This window comes from Phyllobates terribilis, unplaced genomic scaffold, assembly GCF_046119375.1.
Source record: "Phyllobates terribilis strain yellow unplaced genomic scaffold, ASM4611937v1 Scaffold_10__3_contigs__length_209671492, whole genome shotgun sequence".
Lineage (NCBI taxonomy): Eukaryota > Metazoa > Chordata > Amphibia > Anura > Dendrobatidae > Phyllobates > Phyllobates terribilis.
In genome coordinates this window covers 70,879,508-70,903,673 of record NW_027362770.1, presented here as the reverse complement: position 1 = coordinate 70,903,673, position 24,166 = coordinate 70,879,508, and the positions used below count along the sequence as shown (strand labels likewise).

At 44.2% G+C, this 24,166-nt stretch overlaps 2 long non-coding RNA genes across 2 annotated transcripts in view; one reads left to right on the top strand and one right to left on the bottom strand.

Annotated features, from left to right (window-relative positions):
* LOC141164400 (uncharacterized) overlaps positions 1-24,166 on the bottom strand; it is a 125,241-nt gene that overhangs the window by 83,535 nt on the left and 17,540 nt on the right. The window contains exon 2 of the long non-coding RNA XR_012250900.1: positions 3,494-3,580. This is a non-coding gene — a long non-coding RNA (uncharacterized lncRNA). The remainder of the gene's footprint in view (positions 1-3,493; positions 3,581-24,166) is intronic.
* The window catches only part of LOC141164399 (uncharacterized), a 47,043-nt gene that overhangs the window by 12,121 nt on the left and 10,756 nt on the right, over positions 1-24,166 (top strand). The window contains exon 2 of the long non-coding RNA XR_012250899.1: positions 22,374-22,474. This is a non-coding gene — a long non-coding RNA (uncharacterized lncRNA). The remainder of the gene's footprint in view (positions 1-22,373; positions 22,475-24,166) is intronic.

The window sequence follows — 24,166 nt, the reverse complement described above, 5'->3', positions numbered from 1 at the left end:
GTGGCTTACCCTCCTTGTGGAGTGTGTCAATGACTGCCTTCTGGACATCTGTAAAGTCAGAAGTCTTCCCCACGATTGTTGGGGGAAGAGGGGGGACCTTTCTAAACGCGTAGGAAGCTTTTGCAGGTGTTTTTTGCTAATTATTCTAATTTACTGAGATAATGATTTTTGTGTTTTCATTGGCTGTAAGCCATAATCATCAACATTTAACAGAAATAAACACTTGAAATAGATCACTCTGTTTGTAATGACTCTATATAATACACGAGTTTCACTTTTTGTATTGAAGAACTGAAATAAATTAACTTTTTGATGATATTCTAATTTTGTGAGAATCACCTGTATGTATATATTTACATTTCTATCACCTGTATGCCCATATTAGTGGTCTGAAAAGTCACATGGGGTGACAGATTGACTTAAAAAACATCTATAGGTTCTTTTTTTAATCTGCGTACGTGTACTGACCTGGAGAATCAAGTTGTGAGTTGGCAGGTCAGTTTTAGCATTTAGTGAACATGGTAAATAAAAACCCAAAAAAACAATTGTGCAATTGCACATTTTTTGCAATTTCACCATAATGATGGAAAAATAAACAAAAATGATGACTCTGGGAAGAAGGAGAGCAAAAAACAAAAGCACAAAAGAACGGAAAATTGCAAGGTGGTGAAGGGGTTAATTGTATTTCATCAGGTAGTGCCTCCCTACCTCTCACCTTTTTTGCATATAACATTATTCTACTGACCAGTATAATCGCACAACTATGGGGTTTTTTAACATGACATCCTGCAGAATTTTTTTTTTGCTTTTTTTTCAATACATTTAATGTTGGTCAGGAAGAAGGGTGAAGATAAAAAGAAAGGGAAGGGGTAAATAGGTTGGTCCACACTTACATTTTTGATCCATTGTTTAGATAGCAAAAAAGGAACGCTTACAATTTAGTGCTAGCCGCTGGTGGCTCAGTAGTTAGCACTGTTGCTTTGCAGCGCTAGGATCCTGACTTCAAATGCCACTAAGGACAACATGTGCTAGGAATTTTCTAGATTCTCCCCATGTTTGCGTGAGTTTCCTTTGGGTACTCTGGTTTCCTTCCACACTCCAAAGATATACTGGTTGGGAATTTAGATTGTCAACCCCAATGGAGACAGTGATGATGATGTCTGTAAAGTGCTGAGAAATATGATTGCACTACATAAGTAATTAAAATAAATCAATATACCTGCTCTTAGAGAAAGATTATGAATGGTAAAGCAACATGCATGCTTGCCTTAAGAGCTGAATGCGCCTGTTAAAGCTCACCTGTCAGCAGGAATGTACTCTGTAAACTACGTACACTGTCATGTGGGCAACATTACATTGATTAAAATGATGCCTTGGTTGATGAAATCCATCCTGTGGTTCTCCTGTAATCTTTACTTTCAGTTTGGACATAATGATATTCTCGTGCTTTGGGGCTGTCTGTGGGGGGCGCTCTGTCTGAGGCTCTGCTTACATATTCATCTGTATGCTCTTATGACAGCTCACTGTGCCTTTACTGACCTGCCTCCTATTTTACCTAGCCCCTCACTACTAGATGCATGATGTAAAATAGAAGGCAGATCAGTGAACTATCAGTGAGCTGTCATAAGAGCAAGTTGGGTAAATAACAAGTTGGGTAAAAAGCCATTTCTATTGACTGTTCTGTAATAAACAAATAGGCATGTAAAAAAACATGAGAAAGCAAACAAGGTGATAATGCACACAAAAGATATAAATAAAAGGCAAGTTGAAAACTCATCTGGGAAGTTTGTTCAGTGGGCATAACACCATAAAATTGCATTAGGATAGTTATGCAGCCTCATCCTGGATCCTTAGTTGATTGTATCAAAAACAACAAGAAGGAAGGTAAACGGGATACAGATGAAGGAAAGATATTCTGTAGCCAGGAATATCCAATTGAGGCGATGGTTGTGAAATTGAAGATATTGAAGATCTTATTGGAAACAGGGCTGTGGAGTCAGTAAGCCAAACCTCCTCAATTTCCATGACTCCAACACCAACTCCAACTCCCTCATACATGGCTCATGTTTAAGTGATGAATTTACTGTAGCACAGATTCATCTCAGCTAAAAGTCTAGACCCTTAGATCAGGAATAGGACAGACATTTTTAGGACATTTCATAACTTTCCCAAATTCTTATGATAAAAATATTCCCCACAAACTGCATTGAACTACTGTACCCAAATTATTATTATGTGGAGTTGGAGTTGGTCCATTTTATACCGACTCCACCAAAATGGACACTGACTCCAACTCCAACTCCACAGCCCTCGTCTCAAATAAGAATACATTTCAGAGTACAAGGAACCCTTTTTAAAGTCACAGAGACCCAAGTCACTCTGTCTCTGACTTGAAAAACGTGTCCATGTCCCATGCATAGATAGTATTTAAGTCAGGCTGTCGATGCCCTGTGAGTACTTTCACCACAAGAGGAAAGACTTTTCACAGCTGTGGAGTCGGAGTCGTGGAGTCAGTATAAAATGGACCCACTCCGACTCCTAAAATATTTAATAAATTGGGTTCTTTAGTACAATGCAGAATGTGCTGTAAATGTTTTCATTAGAATTTGACAAAATTATGAAATGTCCTGTAAATGTCTGTTCTATTCCTGATCTAAGGACTTCAGATTTTAGTGGAGATGAATCTGTGCTGCACTTTATGTACTTGGTCACAGCGCTACTAGCCCCAGGCCTCTTCAGCTCTCTTGCTCTGCTCTGTGCACGGAAGACCAGAGCCGGGACGAGGGGCACTGAAGAAGGGGATGTAATTCAAGAAGAGAGGAACTCTGGCCAATGAAAGCTTCCCCATCAGGCTAATGAAAGCGCTCACTTTCTGGTGTATCTGTCCTCCTGTAGGGCACGCCCCAATGGTGAGTGTGTTATATACTTACTAATCTCGGATGCAAAGCCCAAAAGACACAGAAAAGTAAAGGATGCCCAGCATGACTGACCGTGTACAGTATCCTCCACTGGCTTCTTCTTAGGGTACGTTCACACAATCAGTATTTGGTCAGTTTTTTAGATGAGTATTTGTAAGCCAATCAGAGGAAAAGTATAATAGAAACACGTGCACCACTTCTGCATTTTTCACCCACTCCTGGTTTTGCCTTACAAAGACTGATGTCAAATACTTACCAAATACTGATCGTGTGAATTTGGCCTTACTCCTAGAACCTCAGCATCTTTAGGTCAAAGAGTAGAAGATCTGGGAGGGCTCAAAGCATGGAAAGCGGACAACACAGCAGGGCCAGGAAGCTGTTTTGTCCTGTTTGTGCTGTATTTTTTTATAGAGATTTCTGCAACTCCTTGCCAGCTGCTCTTATGTCTTACATGTCCTGTGAGAGTGAACAACATGTAGGATCTTGCAGGTAACCAGACTGCCTGCACAATATTTACATCATAGAGTGTGTGTGTATATATGTATAATATAAAATATTGTAATAATGCTACTCACTTGGGAGCGATCTGAGGCATCACAGGAACCATTTCTATTTAAAGTCCGGCTGGTTTATTTCAGTCCTCATAAACCACATTGGACTCACTGAAAGGGATAGTAAAATATAATCTTTATTTAAAATTTTTATAAAATCTAGATTACCTATACTTGATTCAACATGGTGCACTCATGTGTTTTAATTCGTAGAATGATATATAGAATCGACTAGACATAACACAAAGCAAGTAACCATCCCTAAGTGATCTATATTAAAACACAATATCTCTGTCTTGACGTGTTTCGTCACTCCAATTCGAGCAGCTTACCAGGAAACATACTAAATGAAGTTGGAGACAACCTGGTTCTAAAAACAATTTGCAGTGGATTCCAGCCCTATTTTAATGTCTGTATCCCAAATATAACAGATATAGGATATCCACTCTAGGGGGTAGAGATTACTGTATTTTTTGGACTATAAGACACACTTTTTTCCTCCAAAATTTTGAAGGAAAGTGACCCCCCCCACACTGGTCTTATAGTCCAGATGTACCTTTTAGTATTGCTGTGGCTGTGGGGAGGAAAGAGGGGAGTGACAGTGGAGGAGTGAATCACAGGAGGCAGGAGTTGGTAACTGCAGCTAACACTGAATATTCACTGCTCCCCACGCCCATAGTCCTGCCCAGATCTATGCACTAAAGCCAGTGCCCAGAGGTGCACTGGACTATGAAAGTGGAGAGCAGTGAGTATTCATTCTCTTTAATAGCAGGCACACGTGCTGGCCGAGCCGCTGGAGGAGCCGGCAGCTGTGGCTAACAGTGCGCCTGCTAATAAAAAGAATGAATATTCACTGCTCCACACACCCATAGTCCCGCGCGTGCGGAGCAGTGAATATACGAGCAGCTTTTGTCAGTGTGTGGGGCGCATGGCAGTGACGTCATGCGCTGCTTACAAGCTGAAATCAGCTGCTGGCATCAGGAGAGGACGCAGCGCTGCAAGGGAGCAGAAGTAAGGTGAGAATTAATTTTTTTTATGTGTGCGGCGTGATGGAGGCCCATGTCTATCAGGATGGAGGTCCATGTCTATCAGGATGGAGGCCCATGTCTATCAGGATGGAGGCCCATGTCTATCAGGATGGAGGCCCATGTCTATCAGGATGGAGGCCCATGTCTATCAGGATGGAGGCCCATGTCTATCAGGATGGAGGCCCATGTCTATCAGGTTGATGGGCCATCTCTACCAGGATGGGGATGGGATGGGGGCCGTGTCTACCCGGATGGGGATGGGATGGGGGCCGTGTCTACCAGGATGGGGATGGGATGGAGGCCATGCCTACCAGGATGGGGATGGGATGGAGGCCATGCCTACCAGGATGGGGATTTGATGGAGGCCATGCCTACCAGGATGGGGATGGGATGGAGGCCATGCCTACCAGGATGGGGATGGGATGGAGGCCATGCATACCAGGATGGGGATGGGATGGAGGCCATGCATACCAGGATGGGGATGGGATGGAAGCCATGCATACCAGGATGGGGATGGGATGGAGGCCATGCATACCAGGATGGGGATGGGATGGAGGCCATGCATACCAGGATGGGGATGGGATGGAAGCCATGCATACCAGGATGGGGATGGGATGGAGGCCATGCATACCAGGATGGGGATGGGATGGAGGCCATGCATACCAGGATGGGGATGGGATGGAAGCCATGCATACCAGGATGGGGATGGGATGGAGGCCATGCATACCAGGATGGGGATGGGATGGAGGCCATACATACCAGGATGGGATGGGGGGTGCCATGTTTACCTGGATTGGGGGCAATGTATACCACAATGGGAATCATATATCAGGATGGGGGACGTGTATATATACCAGGATGGGGTATATTAGTACAGAATTGGGGGACATTACCCCTACAACAGTGTCAGCAGCAGACCCCCATTCCCCCATAACAGTGCATCATGACCACATTTTTTGCTTACATTTTTTTTTCTATTTTCCCCCTCTAAAACTTAGGTTTGTCTTATGGTCCGGTGCGTCTTACAGTCTGAAAAATACAGTAAGCACTGTATTTATGGTTGGCTGCAGCCTGAATGATGCATCTCAATTTAATACACAAATAGTAGTAGTTTATTAAGTGGTATACTATAAGGTGCATTAGATAGAGGTTATCTTATATATACTAGAGCTCCATGTTTGTCACTGTGCAACAGAGATAGAACCTAGCAATTAGCACATGTCCAAATATCAAAATCAATGCATACCACTTCATACTAAATATAACAACACAACCCAAGATACGGGTGATCCAAGGATTAACGAAGAGATATATGCTGAAAATGTCTTAAAATTATTAATTTTATTCAAACAATATATTAAAAACAATTATTAAACATAAAGTAGCAGGGAGTGTCTGTATCAAAAAATCACATGTGAACCAGTCCAAAAATGTTGTAGCTAAAGGCTATGGGCAATATCAAAAATTGGCAATAGGTTTCCCCGAACGGTAAAGATTTGTATAATTCTGATGTGCATACAAATAAACGTCAGGTGGAGCGTGGGATGATGGGGTAGAGAGGTTATATACACAGTACAATACAGGTTAAATAAGGTGCAATGCAGCAGAAGTATATTTCAAATCAAAAATGGAATCTTGATACTAAATAACAAAGTGCCAATCTAAACTAAATAAAGTGCGTAATACTTTTGTAAACCTTTTTTCCAATTGTTGAATAAAGTATATACACCTTGATCCACCCTCACAAGCCAATATATGGTTAATAACCAGGTAAGTATAAATAGATATGATGAAAGTAGCCTAAGGTAAAGGCATTTATATGTATACCTCCTGATCTGCAGCACAGCCCAAGGTTGTGTGAACTTACTGTTTAATTCTGATTAGAATCCACGTGTGGAGAAATAACCCCGATGACACCGTTTCTCAAGTACTTTTTCCAAGGGGTTTTGGGAAGGGGAAGTGCTCCTTAAATTTATTGTGGTGGCCAATGTCTCAGCAGGAAGACTAAGGGCGGCCAATAATTGTACCGAGAGAGAGCGGCGCATGGGTCATCTGTCAATCACTGCGCTACATTAGCATATATTAATATAGGCAGCCTCAGACTACTCCAGGAACAGATATTAATGATCAGATAAAGCATTGACCACAGATAGATAATGTAATATAGGACAAGGAATTACGCTATCCCCAAATGGATATAGTTTTGGTTATAGAGGATAACAAAAGACCAGGCAGTGTGTATTGTTTATATATGTTACAAATAAACCCGAATGGGTTACAAAACGTGTCAAATTGAAACTAGACCACTAGGAGGTAATTTTTGACAGAAACAAAATGGATTAGATAAATGGTATGAATGATATAGCGTCGTTGAGACCAGACTGTTTGACTCTATTCATCCAAAATATCCCCTGTGCCTCTTTTCGTAGAACTCTATTGTCAAAGTCATCCCTCCTCACAGATGGTCTCACCATCTCTATGCCTTGAAAACAAAGACAGCTTGCATCACCTCCATGATGTGACCACACATGTTTTGCAACAGGCTTCTCCCTCCTATTGATGTCACCAACATGTTCAAGAATACGTAAATGCATTGCCCTTGTTCCCAAGAAATGTTTGACGGACAAACATCCCCTGTCATGGGGTATTGAACTGTACAGTGCCTCGACATTCAATCGTGACATCCATTTTGCAACTGTTCGTTCTGTCTCTTCCATCCTATATTCGGGACACCATGGATGTTTTGCGAAGATTGGAGGATGTGGTGGTCCCGGATCAAACCCTATTGTCAAGTTTCGATGTCAAGGCATTGTACAGTTCAGTACCCCATGACAGGGGATGTTTAGCCATCGAACATTTCTTGGAAACAAGGGCAACGCATTTACGACTGTACAATACCTTTATAATAGTTGCTTAATTTTGTACTTGGGCACAATTTTTTTCTATTCGATGGGCGTGTCTTCTATTAGCTCAGGAGTACTGCTATAGGGATTCATGTGCTCCCACATATGCAAATTTATTCGGGGACTGGTGGGAGGAGAGAATTGTCTTCTCTGAGGCCTTTGGCAGATGGATGGACTCTACCCTATTATGGCTACTTTTTATCGACGATTTCCTCATTCTTTGGACAGACAACGTGGAGGAATTTGTAGAATTTATGCAGGCATTGAACAGGAATGATATTGCTTTAAAAGGTCACTTCTGGGATTCAGGAAAGGGAGATATCATTCCTTTAAAGATTATAAAACAGAAGAATGGTACTCTGTCAACAGAGTATCTACCGAAAAGCAACTGCGACCACCAACCTCATAAGATGGGAGAGTCACTATCCTACTCCCCTCAAAAGAGGCATCCCTAAGGGGCAACTTTTGTGTCTTAGGAGGAACTGCTCATCTTTACAAGATTTAAATCTACAATCCAATAAACTTAGTGGAAGGTTCCGAAGACTGGGATACCCTGAATGGGTTCTGAACAATGCCGTCCAACATGCCTCAGAGACTCCAAGAACTGGACTCTTAACTCCATGTGAGAAGGATAGGGACATGTGTATTAGAATGATTGGTACATACAATGACAAATGGAGGGAAGTGAAGAAACTCCTTGACACCTACTGGCCCATTCTTAAAACTGATGAAGACATTGGGAAAATCATCACCGAGCATGCGTTGGTTATATATCAATGAGGCCAAAATTTTCAGGACCATCTTGTCCACAGCCACCTGAAGCCTGAGAAACCAAGAATGTCATGGTTGAATCATAATTTCCTAAAAGGCACTTACAGATGTGGGACATGTAAAGCATGCGATTATATAGGTCGTGAATCAAAATTTCTAAGTGCGTCCACCAAACAGAAGTATCAGTGCAGAGATTTCATCACCTGCAACCAGAGCCTGGTTTATTTGATTACAAGTCCCTGTCCTGCTAATTACGTGGGTAAAACAATACGCCATTTTCGAAGGCGTATTCTTTAACATGTTGGTGACATCATTAGGAGGGAGGATAAGACTGTTGCAAAACGTGTGGTCACATCACGGAGGTGATGCAAGATGTTTCCGTTTTCAAGACATAGAGATGGTGAGGCTATCTGTGAGGAAGGGTGACCTTGACAATAGAGTGCTACGAAAGGAAATACAATGGATATTTCAGATGAATAATGTCAAACCGTCTGGTCTCAATGACGCTATATCATTCGTACCATTTATCTAAAACATTTTGTTTCTGTCAAAAATTACCTCCTAGTGGTCTACACTGTGTGCAGAATTATTAGGCAAATGAGTATTTTGATCACATGATACTTTTTATACATGTTGTCCTACTCCAAGCTGCATAGGCTTGAGAGCCAACTACCAATTAAGTAAATCTGGTGATGTGCATTTCTGTAATGAGGAGGGGCGTTGACTAATGATATCAACACCCTATATAAGGTGTGCTTAATTATTAGGCAACTTCCTTTCCTTTGGCAAAATGGGTCAGAAGAGAGATTTGACGGGCTCAGAAAAGTCCAAAATTGTGAGATGTCTTGCAGAGGGATGCACCAGTCTTGAAATTTCCAAACTTTTGAAGCGTGATCACCGTACAATCAAGCGTTTCATGGCAAATAGCCAACAGGGTCGCAAGAAGCGTGTTGGCCAAAAAAGGCGCAAAATAACTGTCCATGAATTGAGGAAAATCAAGAGTGAAGCTGCCAAGATGCCATTCGCCACCAGTTTTGCCATATTTCAGAGCTGCAACATTACTGGAGTATCAAAAAGCATAAGGTGTGCGATACTCAGGGACATGGCCAAGTTAAGGAAGGATGAAAAACGACCACCTTTGAACAAGAAACATAAAATAAAACGTCAAGAATGGGCCAAGAAATATCTTAAGACTGATTTTTCAAAGGTTTTATGGACTGATGAAATGAGAGTGACTCTTGATGGGCCAGATGGATGGGCCAGAGGCTGGATCAGTAAAGGGCAGAGAGCTCCACTCCGACTCAGACGCCAGCAAGGTGGAGGTGGGTATGGGCTGGTATCATCAAAGATGAACTTGTGGGACCTTTTCGGGTTCAGGATGGAGTGAAGCTCAACTCCCAGACCTACTGCCAGTTTCTGGAAGACAACTTCTTCAAGCAGTGGTACAGCAAGAAGTCGGTATCGTTCAAGAAAAGCATGATTTTCATGCAGGACAATGCTCCATCACATGCATCCAACTACTCCACAGCTTGGCTGGCCAGTAAAGGTCTAAAAGAAGAAAAAATAATGACATGGCTCCCTTGTTCACCTGATCTGAACCCCCATAGAGAACCTGTGGTCCATCATAAAATGTGAGATCTACAGTGAGGGAAAACAGTACACCTCTCGGAACAGTGTCTGGGAGGCTGTGGAGGCTGCTTCACGCAATGTTGATCGAAAACAGATCAAGAAACTGACAGAATCTATGGATGGAAGGCTGTTGAGTGTCATCATAAAGAAAGGTGGCTATATTGATCACTAATTTTTTTTGGTTTTTGTTTTTGCATGTCAGAAATGTTTATTTCTAAATTTTGTGCACTGATATTGGTTTACCTGGTGAAAATAAACAAGTGAGATGGGATTATATTTGTTTTTTATTAAGTTGCCTAATAATTCGGGACAGTAATAGTTACCTGCACAAACAGATATCCTCCTAAGATAGCCAAATCTAAAAAAAAAAAACACTCCAACTTCCAAAAATATTAAGTTTGGATATTTATGAGTCTTTTGGGTTGATTGAGAACATAGTTGTTGATCAATAATAAAAATAATCCTCTAAAATCCAACTTGCCTAATAATTCGGCACAGTGTACATCATTATGGAATTTCACATATCAGAAATACAAATAATCCATAATTATGGTATATACACCTCCGATTCCAACCCATGGAATTGCAATAACAAAAAAGGAACCACTAGCTGCCACCACCAATCGTTTATACTGGCCGATTGAACACCTGTTACAGGTAGCGTGTGGCTTCAGGGGTGCGGTTTACAGAGCAAGAGAAACAGAGCTATTACATTTTATATTTAATCCAGAAAAATAGGCAGTGTTTATTAAAAATATACAAGATGATACAAAATGGGAACAAAACAATATGATATATACAATTACATAAAATAAAAAGGGATAACGAAAGAAACTTACTAAACCTGGTCACAGAAAGGGCTCAGAGCTTAGCGGAGGGAAGCACTTTGATTGAGAAAATGGACAAAACCTCCACAGCGAACTATGTCTTCCAATGGCTAACACAGACCCAAACCCAGTTTCTGATTTTTATTTGCTCTAAGTTACGCCCACACACCTCCCCTTCTTGACCTCATGAGGGGGCTGTTTGTGTGATGTTCTCAGCCCTTCAGGATTTAATGAGATCCCCAACATACAAGATATCTTCGCCTCTGAAGGTCCAGGCATTAGATATTAACATAATATTTTGATTTTACCTTTACATAGAGACCAAACATGACCTGGTTCACATAATGTATCTGACCAATATTAAGTTGAAGGGTTTCTAGTGGCCCCACGGTGATGTGAATGAATGTGTCATGTCCGCTACGACGCCGAAAATGTATAACCCATAAATATTGGATCACTAAAAACCCCAATATTCGTACCTGAACCGTGGAGATGGAGTGTCTATGAGAGATGCTTTGATGACAACAAAAGTTACCTTTTTGTAAACAGATCTGATTCCCAGAAAAGATTTTTCCAGTTTATTTACCTCAACACTTCAGGGAGCCACTGCTTCAAAAGGAGCTTGAAGCTTGCGCTTCCTATGTTTTAGTTTTTCTCACTTTCCCATATGTTTAATGTAAGGTCCTGCTTCCAAAAGGAGATTTAATTGTAAGCTCTCCTCCCTTCTCTGGAGATGTCTTATGAATTTAAATATTTAATTTTTTTCTATGACCGTGTATAATGAAATTGTATAAACATCATGATAAACTGCTTAACAACTTTAAATTATCATCACAAATCATGAAAAGTATAAATTATATTGATTGCTATTTACAACTGAAATGTGCATAATTGCATAAGGTAATGACTTACCCCATCATATATTGATTGTATAGCGCTGTGTTCGGCGTCTTAGAAATCAATCTGTGCATGTCTATTACATATGGACTAGAAGAAAAGAGAAAGTGCATATTGGCACATGCGTCGGGACATATTGAAATCTACAGCACCATTTCGGTGAAGTCCTTTATGCACATGTACATTTTTATCACTGGATGCGTGCGAAGTGTATAGAGCAGGGACAAGAGCTGAAGTAAATCGGGCAAATGGCGACCGAGTTTCAGAACCAGCCCTGCCACCAATAGTTTGCTCTGATCGCTGCTGTTTAACCATTCAAATGCTCTTGCCAGTCAATGGCAGCAGCATTTAAGGCTGATTTCTCTGTGAGTTTTTGACCCTGCATATTTTTGCTGTGTCAAAAACTCTTACAGTTTTAGTAAAATGGATGGGAGTTATAGAAATCTCATTCCCACTGTGCTTCTTTTTAACACAGTGTAAACTGACCTACTGTGTGTGTTTCAAATCGGAAACTTGTCAATTGTGAGTATGCCAAGTTTTGTATGAACTTATTTTCCCCATTCAGTTGCATTAGAAGCAGAAAATCTTCAGTTTAAAAAATTACATATGCTTTTATACGGGGGAAACGCACTAAAAACGCATCTAATTTGCATATGAAGTTTTGTCAAAGCCAAATACCAAGAAGTAGCAAACAGAAAGCAGCTTTTTTTAAAGCCCAACTTACCAAAAAGAAACAAAAAATGCAGCATCAAAATTGTGATAAAAACACATGTAAAAAACACACTCAAAAATCCAATGAAACTAATGAAAGTAACCTAATTTACCTAATAAGGAAAAAGGAGTAGTTACAACTCCTCACACTGAGAAAAATATTCATTCGGTTTTGGAGTTAACTGTAGGGTGCCGATCCCACTGGTGAAGGCAGCTGCAGTAAGGAATGGGAGGGGAGGTGGATTTTAGTTAAGCACAACAATCCAGGTAACAAAAAAATTTTATTTGAAGACCATTGAAAATTAGTTAAAAGCAGCACCTGAAACTTTTCTGGCTCATGAAGCGCCCTTAGTCATAGGATGAGTTGCAAAAGTGAAATCACATGATTATATATGGCAAAAGCCTGTCACTAACAAGCTAAAGGTAATTACATTACGTAGACTGAAGCTGTGTGATTCCAAATTGGTTCAAGTACAAAGAACAATACTACATGAATTCGAGAAGCAAATAAAAATAGTAATACACAGATCCATAGGAAAAACATAATGTGTTTATGACAGACAAATAAGAGGATTGGAGTCTACTATATTTAAATGTTTTTATTGTTTGTAGTCTCCATCATCTATAATTTTGTCTCCTGATGAGTTGCTGTAGATCTACGAAACGTGTCGGGACTGACAATTTGGTTTTATGATCACAGTAGATCACATTGGGCAGTTTTGGGTTGATTTTTTTTGTTTATTTTGTCTTGTTAATTCTGTATGTCACTCTAGGAATTGAAATACATGAGTGCACCATGTTGTACGTCAATTAGGTTATTTTTATTTTAAGAATGAAAGCTAAGTTTTATTTTCCCTTCCAGTGAGTCCTAGGCCAAGGAAGGAAAATTGTGATAGATCCCACTGTAAAATGTTTTACTGGCCCAGAATATGTACTGTTATTATTTATGTTTGCAATGTGCTCCTCAATTCTTTTTTGTTTTCTTATTGTACAATCAATATAATAACGTGCTTTGCAGGGACAGCACTCAATGCAATAAACAACATGATTGGAATCACAGTTGATAAGAGTTGATAGTGTGCACTGTGCCCTATGGAAGGGAGAAAGTTTTTTTTCTTGTTAATGGCAAATTCACAAATAGTACATCTACCGTTGGTGTACACTCAAAAAATATTTAGAAAAAGAAATTATCCCATGTGGCCTATGAGTAAGAAAAATCCCAACATACGTTTCTTTTCAGAGGAATTTTTATCTTTTTGGAATCACATTTTATCCCAATGTTCATTAAAATTAATGGAGCTTATTGTATCACATGATGAGACTAAATTGAACCAACTGAAGATTGACATACTGTAGACAAGGTTAATGTCAATTTGCTAAAGTTTTAACCCCCCCCCCCCCCTCCGAGTTCGAAAGTATGTCCAAAAAGATGATTGGCAACTTAAATGCTATCCTATGGATCTGTGTATTTCTGTTATTTGCTTCTCTAATTTATGTAGTATTGTTCTTTGTATTTGAACCAATTTGGAATCACACAGCTTCTGTCTATGTAATCGAATAACCTTCAGCTTGTTAGCAATTGGCTTTTGCCATATATAACCATGTTGTAACAGGTCTGGGAGGTGGAACCTCTGAGCTACTATACAAAGGGGCAGTCCTTGTAAGGAAGCGGGTGGCTCCCAGGGAAAGCGGGCAGGCAGTCACGTCAAGTGACAGGGATAGTCTCTGGGTAGAAGGGCAGGAGGTCACGGCGAGTGACGGGGACAGTCTCTTGACAGGCGGGTGGTCACGGCAAGTGACAGCAGGATAAGAGTCTCTAGACAGGCGGGTGGTCACGGCAAGTGACAGCAGGGAAAGAGTCTCTCGACAGGCAGGTGGTCACGGCCAGTGATGGCTAAGCCTCCAGGTAGGCTAGCAGGCGGGTAGCAGGTGAGCGCTCCCAGGTGAGCGGGTAAGAGTCTCTGGACAGGCAGGTGGTCACGGCAAGTAACAGCAGGGTAAGAGTCTCTGGACAGGCAGGTGGTCACAGCAAGTGACGGCTAAGCCTCCAGGTAGGCTAGCAGGCGGGTAGCAGGTGAGCGCTCCCAGGTGAGCGGGTAAGAGTATCTGGACAGGCAGGCAGGTATCAGGCAGGTATCTGGCAGATGCTTCCTGGTCCGGGGGCGGACTGATCCATAGACAGACTGGCAGGTGCTGGTAGGCAGACTGTCGGAACCGCAGGATTGCAAGCAGGTAGACAGGTATCAGGCAGGTATCTGGCAGGTGCTTCCTGGTCCGGGGGCGGACTGATCCATAGACAGACTGGCAGATGCTGGTAGGCAGACTGTAGGACCGGAGGATTGCAAGCAGGTTGACAGCACTGGAAAACAAGCTGGCAACGGGACCTGAGGGCTGAAGCAGAGTTGAAAGGCTTTGCAACAACATTGCTCCGGCACCTCCATTTTGGAGGAGGTGCCTTATATATGGTGAGATCCTCCGGCCATTGGCCGGGGACTCCTTAGGACGGCGCGCGCGTCCCCTTTAAGAGAGAGGGAGCGCGCGCGCGCCCTAAGCACAGTGACCGGGAAGCAGCGCGCGCTGCCAGCAGAGCGGGAGGAGGACGCCGGGCACGGAGCGGAGAGGTGAGGGGAACGGCGTCCCTGCCTAGCAGGAGGCAGGGACGCCGACGCTACAGTACCCCCCCCTTTAGGCCCCCCCTTTTTTAGGCCAGTGAGAAATTTATCAAGGATTAGAGGGGCATGGATGTTCTCCCGGGGCTCCCACGTTCTCTCCTCAGGACCAAACCCCTTCCAATCCACTAGAAAAAAGGTCTTTCCTCTTGCCCTTTTAGTGGCCAGAATGTTCTCTACCTCAAACTCGTTTTCAGCGAAAACCGTAGCAGGAGGCGTACCTGTAGACTTGGAAAAAGAGTTAAGTACAACGGGTTTGAGTAGAGATGCATGGAAGGAGTTAGGGATCCACAAGTTGGCCGGGAGTTTCAATTTATAGGCCATCGGGTTGATTTGTTTGATAACTTCCAGTGGGCCGATGAACCGAGGCCCTAACTTGTAGGAAGGAATCTTGAGCCGGACATATTTGGACGAGAGCCAGACTTTATCTCCAAGACGGAATTGTGGCGGATCCAGACGTCTTTTGTCAGCCTGTTTTTTCATCCGCTCGGATGACTGAAGAAGTGCGGATCTGGTACTTTACCAAATGGAGGAAAATTCGCTAACAAGAGATTCCGCAGCCGGATTGTCCACCGAGGTGGAGACCGGAAACGGGATCCGAGGATGCTGACCGTAGACTATAAAAAACGGGGATTTGGAGGAAGATTCGCTCTCGTGATTATTGTAGGAAAATTCGGCCCACGGTAAAACATCCACCCAGTCGGAATGGTGAGCATTAACAAAGTGCCGGAGGTAACTGGTTAAAATTTGGTTGATCCGCTCTACTTGACCATTGGACTGTGGGTGATAAGCAGAAGAAAAGTCCAAGGTGACCCCCAGCAATTTACACATGGCTCGCCAGAAGCGAGAGGTGAACTGAACTCCTCGGTCGGATACGATGTGGAGAGGGAGACCATGAAGACGGAAAATATGATGGATAAAGTCTTTAGCCAACTCAGATGCGGACGGGAGGCCCGGCAGGGGAATGAAGTGAGCCATCTTAGAAAAGCGGTCAGCGACCACCCAAATGACCGTACAACCGGCAGAGACAGGGAGGTCCGTTATAAAGTCCATGGTTATATGCTGCCACGGGGCAGCAGGTATAGTAAGAGGCAGGAGGCGGCCGGCTGGCAGGTGTCTAGGAACCTTGTTGCGGGCGCAAGACGCACAGGCTGAAACAAAGTCTATTACGTCCTTGTGCAGGGTAGGCCACCAGTAATGCCGGGTAATAAGCTGGAGCGTCTTTTTCTGACCAGCATGGCCAGCTAGCTTAGACAAATGTCCCCAGTGTAGGACCTTCTCACGATCAGGTACTGTTACGAACGTCTTACCGGGTGGAAGATGATTTAGATTCACGGGGGCCACCTGCATTACTTTGGCGGGGTCGATGATGTGCTTAGGCTCCTCCTCTAGATCAGAGACCAAAAAGGATCGGGACAAGGCATCAGCTTTGATGTTTTTTGTATGCCGGGCGAAAATGAAGAATGAAATCAAAGCGGGCGAAGAACAAGGACCACCGGGCTTGGCGCAGGTTAAGTCTCTGGGCACTCTGGAGGTAAGCCAAGTTCTTGTGGTCCGTGTAAATTATTACCGGGTGAAGAGCCCCCTCGAGCAGGTAACGCCACTCCTCCAGTGCCAGCTTAATGGCTAATAATTCTCGGTCTCCTAAAGAATAATTGCGCTCAGAAGAGGAGAAGAGTTTGGAGAAGAAGCCGCAGGTTACCATTCTTCCGGAAGACTACTTTTGGGTGAGTACCGCTCCAGCTCCGGAGGAGGAAGCGTCTACTTCTAGGAAGAATTGTTTGTTGCCGTCCGGAAGATGCAGCACAGGGGCGGAGGAGAAAGCTTGTTTCAAGGAAAGGAAGGCCTCCTCTGCTTCGGGCGACCATTCTTTTGGATTAGCGCCCTTACGGGTGAGCGCAGAGATAGGGGCAGTCCGGAAAGAGAAGTGCAGAATGAAGAGGCGGTAGTAGTTGGCGAAGCCCAGGAACCGCTGAATAGCCTTCAACCCCTCCGGTCGGGGCCACTTCTGGATGGCAGACAGTTTCTCAGGATCCATTCGTAGGCCGGTCTGAGAGATTATGTGGCCCAGAAACGGAAGCGAGGTCTGCTCAAAAAGGCACTTCTCATATTTTGCGTAGAGGTGGTTCTGCCTGAGCCTGAGCAGGACCTGACGAACGTCCCTCCGGTGTGTGGGAAGATCCGGAGAGAAGACCAAGATGTCGTCCAGGTACACCACCACGCAGAAGTAGAGAAGGTCACGGAAGATGTCATTGACCAACTCTTGAAAGACGGCGGGAGCATTACAGAGACCGAAGGGCATTACGAGGTATTCATAGTTGCCGTCCCGGGTGTTGAATGCCGTCTTCCATTCATCTCCCTGACGGATACGGACCAGGTTATACGCCCCACGGAGATCCAGCTTGGTGAAGATTCTAGCACCCCTCAGACAGTCAAATAATTCAGGAATGAGCGGAAGGGGGTATTTTATTTTTCACCGTGATCTGGTTAAGGCCTCTATAGTCTATACAGGGACGGAGTGAGCCGTCTTTCTTTTTGACGAAGAAGAAGCCTGCTCCCGCCGGGGAGGTAGATTTCCGGATAAATCCCCGGGGCAGATTCTCCTCGATATATTCAGACATGGACCGGATTTCAGCAGCGGACAAAGGGTAAATACGCCCACGGGGAGGAGTAGCGCCGGGTATCAGGTCGATTGGGCAATCGTATGGTCTATGAGGGGGTAATGTCTCTGCTTCTCTTTTGTTAAAGACGTCCGCATAAGACCAATAGGGAACCGGTAGGCCGGGTAGATTGGCTGGTGTAGGAGAAGGACGGGCAGGACGAACGGGAACTAAACAAGTCTTATGGCAGTCCTGCCCCCAACGAAGGACTTCTCCAGTCTGCCAATCAAGCACGGGTGCATGTCTCTGTAGCCAAGGTAGGCCTAGCAAGAGGGCGTGAGAGAGTCCAGGCAGAACATGGAAGAAGATGCTCTCAGAGTGCAGCATTCCCACCTGCAGAGTTATGGATTCGGTGATGAGTTGGATGGGATGCGGTAAGAGACCCCCATCCATGGAGGCGACAGATAAGGGTACAGCCAGAGGTTTGGTGGGAATGCGGTATTTCTCTACCAGGGACTGAGAAATGAGATTTCCGGCAGCTCCAGAATCAAGTTGAGCTAGTTCGAAGTAACGGTTCTCCCCGCAGATGATAGAGACCGACAGCATCAGAGATGGAGAGGGTTTATTCTTGTCTAGGACGACCTCTCTGAGCGATCCTAGACACAGGCGTTTCCCGACCTCTCCGGGCAGGAACGGATCCGGTGCTCCTTACTGCCACAGTAGAAGCAGCTCCCCTCGGCACGGCGTGATTCTTGACGGGTTTTGACCATCTTGGTCTGGTCGACCTGCATAGGCTCGGGTGAGTGCGCCTGGGGAGTAACAGAGGAAGTGACGAGATTCTGGAAGGTAGGAGCAAGGCGAGGAAACCTCCTCTCACGGGTGACCTCTTTGGTACGCTCCTGGAACCGGATGTCAATCCGGGTGGCAAGTGTTATTAAGTCGTCGAGAGTGGTAGGAATGTCCCGACCGGCAAGTTCATCTTTAATTCGACCGGATAGACCCTCCCAGAAGACGAACACCAGGGCGTCGTTATCCCAGGCAAGCTCAGAAGCAAGGGTACGGAACCGTATGGCATATTGGCCCACGGTGAGACTCCCTTGACGGAGGCGTAGCAGAGATGAGGCGGATGAGGTCTTTCGTCTTGGTTCGTCAAAGACTTTCCGGAAGGCCGTGAGAAAGACTGGCAAGTTGAACACCAGGGGGTCTCCTCTCTCCCATAGAGGATTTAGCCAAGCCAGCGCCTCCCCAGTGAGATGGGACATGATGAAGGCCACTTTGGCTCGGTCGGTGGAAAACTGGTGTGCCAAAAGTTCGAAGTGCTGGGTGCACTGGTTAATGAAGCCCCGTGCCTGACCGGGATCTCCACTAAAACGAGGCGGGGCGGAAAGGCGGGGACCGGGAAGGGATGCCATGGTATTGATGGGCAGCGACGCTGCCGGGGTAGGAGTCGTGCGACTGGAAGCAGGTCCCGAAGAGGTAGTCAGTGTGTCCAGGCGGGAGTTAACACTACGCAGGTGGCTCAGGATGGACTCCTGTTGGGACCTCTGCCGGGATAGTTCATGGCATAGGTCCGAGAGCGAGGGAGCTTGGGTGCCACCAGGTTCCATGGCCCGAGCAAACTGTAACAGGTCTGGGAGGTGGAACCTCTGAGCTACTATACAAAGGGGCAGTCCTTGTAAGTAAGCGGGTGGCTCCCAGGGAAAGCGGGCAGGCAGTCACGTCAAGTGACAGGGATAGTCTCTGGGTAGAAGGGCAGGAGGTCACGGCGAGTGACGGGGACAGTCTCTTGACAGGCGGGTGGTCACGGCAAGTGACAGGATAAGAGTCTCTAGACAGGCGGGTGGTCACGGCAAGTGACAGCAGGGAAAGAGTCTCTCGACAGGCAGGTGGTCACGGCAAGTGACAGCAGGATAAGGGTCTCTAGACAGGTGGGTGGTCACGGCAAGTGACAGCAGGGTAAGAGTCTCTGGACAGGCAGGTGGTCACAGCAAGTGACGGCTAAGCCTCCAGGTAGGCTAGCAGGCGGGTAGCAGGTGAGCGCTCCCAGGTGAGCTGGTAAGAGTCTCTGGACAGGCTGGCAGGCAGGTATCTGGCAGGTGCTTCCTGGTCCGCGGGCGGACTGATCCATAGACAGACTGGCAGGTGCTGGTAGGCAGACTGTCGGACCGCAGGATTGCAAGCAGGTAGACAGGTATCTGGCAGGTGCTACCTGGTCCGCAGGCGGACTGATCCATAGACAGACTGGCAGATGCTGGTAGGCTGACTGTCGGACCGCAGGATTGCAAGCAGGTAGACAGCACTGGAAAACAAGCTGGCAACGGGACCTGAGGGCTGAAGCAGAGTTGAAAGGCTTTGCAACAACATTGCTCGGGCACCTCCATTTTGGAGGATGTGCCTTATATATGGTGAGATCCTCCGGCCATTGGCCGGGGACTCCTTAGGACGGCGCGCGAGTGCCCTTTAAGAGAGAGGGAGCGCGCGCGCTGCCTGCAGAGCGGGAGGAGGACGGGGCGGAGAGGTGAGGGGAACGGCGTCCCTGCCTAGCAGGAGGCAGGGACGCGGACGCTACACATGTCATTTCACTTTTGCAAATCATCCTATGACTAAGGGCGCTTCATGCTCTAGAAACGTGTCAGGCGTTGCTTTTAACTAATTTTTAATGGTCTTCTAATAATAATAAGTTTTGTTTTATTACGTGGATGGTCATGCTGGACTAACTTACCAATTTACCTAATAGGTGCGGAAATGCTGCAGAAAATCTACAACATAAAGGCTGTGTGCCCACGATGCGTTTTTTAAGCGTTTCCGCAGCGGCAATTCCGCTGCAGAAACGCTTAAAAAAACGCTTGGTGGAAGGCCTGCCATGTTCCCCAATGATAATCCGCATGTGCTATGCACATGCTGCGGAAATTTCCGCTGCGGATTATCATTGCGGAAAAAAACGCAGCACTACCAATTATTTTGCGGAAGCGCTACGTTTTCGCCGCCATTGACTTGCATTGGAACGCATGGATTACGCATCACTTAATCTGTACATGCAGATTCCATGCGTTTCAATGTGCGGATGGTACCTGGGTGTGGAGGAGAGCAGACTCTCCTCCGGACCCGGGTACCATAGAACCTGTAAAAAAAAGAATAAAATAAAAAATAAATATTATACTTACCTTCTGATGGCCCCCAGTGTGCTTGTCTTGGCTTGCCGGCAGATCGCGGTGGACTCAAGGACCTGCGCTGACGTCATTTAGTCATGTGACGGCAGGTCCTTCAGTGTACCGCGAGCTGCCGGCAAGCCGAGACTCATCGAATCATGACTCCGGGGGCCATCAGAAGGTAGGTATAGATTTCTTTTTTATTTTTTGCCATTCTTTCGGACACACTATATAAATCCATGCCGTTTGCATGGATTTATATAGTGTGACCAAGTTGACGAGCACTTTCCAAATGATGCTAAAATCGCTTGGAAAGTGCTTGTCAACCCGCATGCGGAAATGCATGTATAGAACGCTTCACATCCGCTTGTCCGTGGCAGGAAAAACGCATGTACAATCCGCATGTACAATCCGCATGCGTTTTTTCTGCCAGAGAGATGCAGAAACGCTCAGGAAAAAATCCAGAGCATTTCTGCATCGTGGGCTCATAGCCAAAAAGCTCATCGTAGGGAAGTAATCTAAATGGCCTTCTTGCTGATTTCAACGAGCTGATGGATTACCATGCCAGCTGGGAATCTGCTGTAACTTGCCGTGGCTGTGCAGCTCAGCATTGGATTGGGCATTATAGGAGCATATCAGTTATACTCTATACTGCAATACTGTTGATTACAGGTTCAAGTCCCATAAGGAGACTAAAAAATAAATTAAGATTAAAGGAATCGAATCTCCTACACCGTCAATATGGGCATGTAGGTCATAGGAAGCTGAATAAAATGATACCTTGATAGCAGCAATCTGTTGTTTTATTACAGAGAAATCCATATTACTTTTATAGTGTATGTACATGAGCTATTCCAGGATGTGGGACGGAAACTAATTTTCATGTGAATCTGCCTCCAGAGATTATTTTAAATGATGGGGAGTTACCAGTGTGATGTGTAATGGCTGCTCTCTGCTTAGTAGGACTATCACTGACATATCTGCAGGTGTCCTCTCAGTGCTATAGCTCAATCTCGCAGGCAGCCAGTGTGGCAATATTGTTCCAATACAGCAGAGCTGTGAATTCTGCAGAAAATGTGCTTGTAAGAAGACAAAGTTCATTTCCACTGATTTGTGTTGCTTAAATTTCTCACACTGGGAACACCCCCTTTCATTAAAAATAATCCCTGGAGCCAGATTCACATGCTGATCAGTGTCCAGCCCATAGCCTGGAACAACTCATTTACATATAAAAAAAACATGGATATCTCTGGAATAAGATATCGGATCGCAGATATCTAGATATTATTTTATTCACCTTCCTATGACCTGCATGCCTATACAGATGGCTTAGGAAGGTTGAACCTACTGACTCCCTTTAGCCCCCCTCACCATCTTTGACATGACTATACGTCATGATCGGGAAGGTTTTCTTGCCCAATAATATACAGTTACGTCTTGGTGATTGTGCGGGATCAGTGGAGAAATTTAAAAAACTATATCTCTCAATATAGAGATTCAAAAACTATCTTTTCTATAAAATAGTTTTCATTGTGTTAAAGTGCCAAAACATGAAAAAAATTATCTAAGTGTGGAATCCCTGTAATCTTACTGACCCAAAGAATAAAGCTGTCTCTTATTCTGTCAATTTTACCATATGTTGAACAGCATAAATAAAACCCCAAAAATAATTCCTGAATTTCTGCTTCTTGTTCATTTTGCCTCCCCAAAATCAAAATAGAAAGTGATCAGAAAATGTTATGTGCCCAAGAATCCAGTAGGAGAAAACTAGAAGACAACAGCGCAAAATAGTGTCTTACTCGGATAGAAGATGGGAGAATGGTAGGTGCAGCGATAGCCTCCCAGGTGAGCTTGTGGGACCACAACACCATAGAAAGCTCAGAAAAATGTCTGTTGCAGATCTAAGTATACATTTAAGGAGAGGGGGGAAAAACGGACAATGAATCTTTTTCTGCTTTGCCAAAGACACCATAAGATGAAGAAAGGAATCCAGGAAGCGATGTGTGGAGAACTGCGGTTTTAATAGTCAATGCATTTCAAAGTTCAAAGACACGTATGTGGTTTTGTCCTGATGAAGAACTCAGTAGACTTTGAAATGTGTTGACTATTAAAGCTGCAGTTCTCCACACATTGCCTCCTGGATTGCTTTTTTCATCTAATGGTGTGTTCGGCAGCATAGAAAAGGATCCATTCTCCTTTTTTTTCCCCTCTCCTTGCAAGGGCCTGAAAATAATACCAATACAAAATGTCAACTTGTCCCTCAAAAAATAATCCCTCACATGACTGTCGGCAGACATATAGAAAAATTATATCTCTCAAAAAAATGACGATGCAAAAGCTTAGTTTTGCAAAAAAAAAAAAATGTTTTTTAGCATGTCATAGTAGCCAAACATAAAAAAAAACTGTATAAATCTGGTAGTGCTGTAATATCACCAACATAAAGAAGAAAGCCGTCTGATTACTTATACCTCACGGTGAATGACATAAAAAATATATAGAAAAATTCTTGACCTGCTGTTAATTTGTTCAGTCTGCCTCCCAAAGATTGTAGTAAGGCTTGTCGCACATTTATCCTGCGCTTTACGCTAAATGCTTACACCGGGGTTTCTATGTAAATCTCTGAAATACGTGATTCAGTCAGAAAATTCCCTATAATGAGGCAGTGTGGACGCTGTCTGACCTGTGATCCAGCGGTGTTCGACTTTATAAGCGTGCATAAAAGCATGGTTGACCAGTTTTGTGCACCTTTGAATAGAAGGACACCGCTGAACAGAGGCCAGATGGAGTCCAGAGTAACTTCTCTACGTCCTCATAGTGCATGGATTCCTCTGTGGTTTCATCTGAATCACGTCATTCGGAGATTTAGATGGAAACCCCGATGTAAGTTCTCAGCGTAGAACACAAGATAAATGTGATCCAAAATGTCCCCAATAAAAGCTTCACCTCAATCCACAAAAAAAAAGCAAGTCCCCACTCAGGTCCGTCATCTGCCAATGGAAAAAGTACTGTGAGGTCCATTTTTTCCTATTAGTCCTTATACAAATTAAAAACTCGAGGCTAAAACAACATTTTAGTGGTAAAAATGCAATTATTCTTTCCTCACCGCCCAATGGTATAAAATTCTGTGATGCATATGGGGTGTCAACATGCTCACTGCACCCCTAGATTAATTCATTGGGAGGGGTGTAGTTTTTAAAATGGGATCACTTATCAAGGGATTCTGCTGTCCTGGCACTTTAGGGGCTCTGCCAATGTGACACAGCAACTTCCATCCATTCCAGCAAAATCTGAACTCCAATATGGCGCTTCTTCCTTTCAGAGTTTTGTACTGTGCCTCAAAAGTTGTTTTTGACCTCATGTAGGATATTGCGTACTCAGAAAAAATGGTGTAACAAATTGTGCCATTGATTTTCTCCTATTATCCCTTTTGAAAATTTAAAACTTGGGGCCAAAGCAACATCTTAGTGGAAAAAAATGTAATTTCCCATTTGCTCAGGCCAATGTTAAACAATT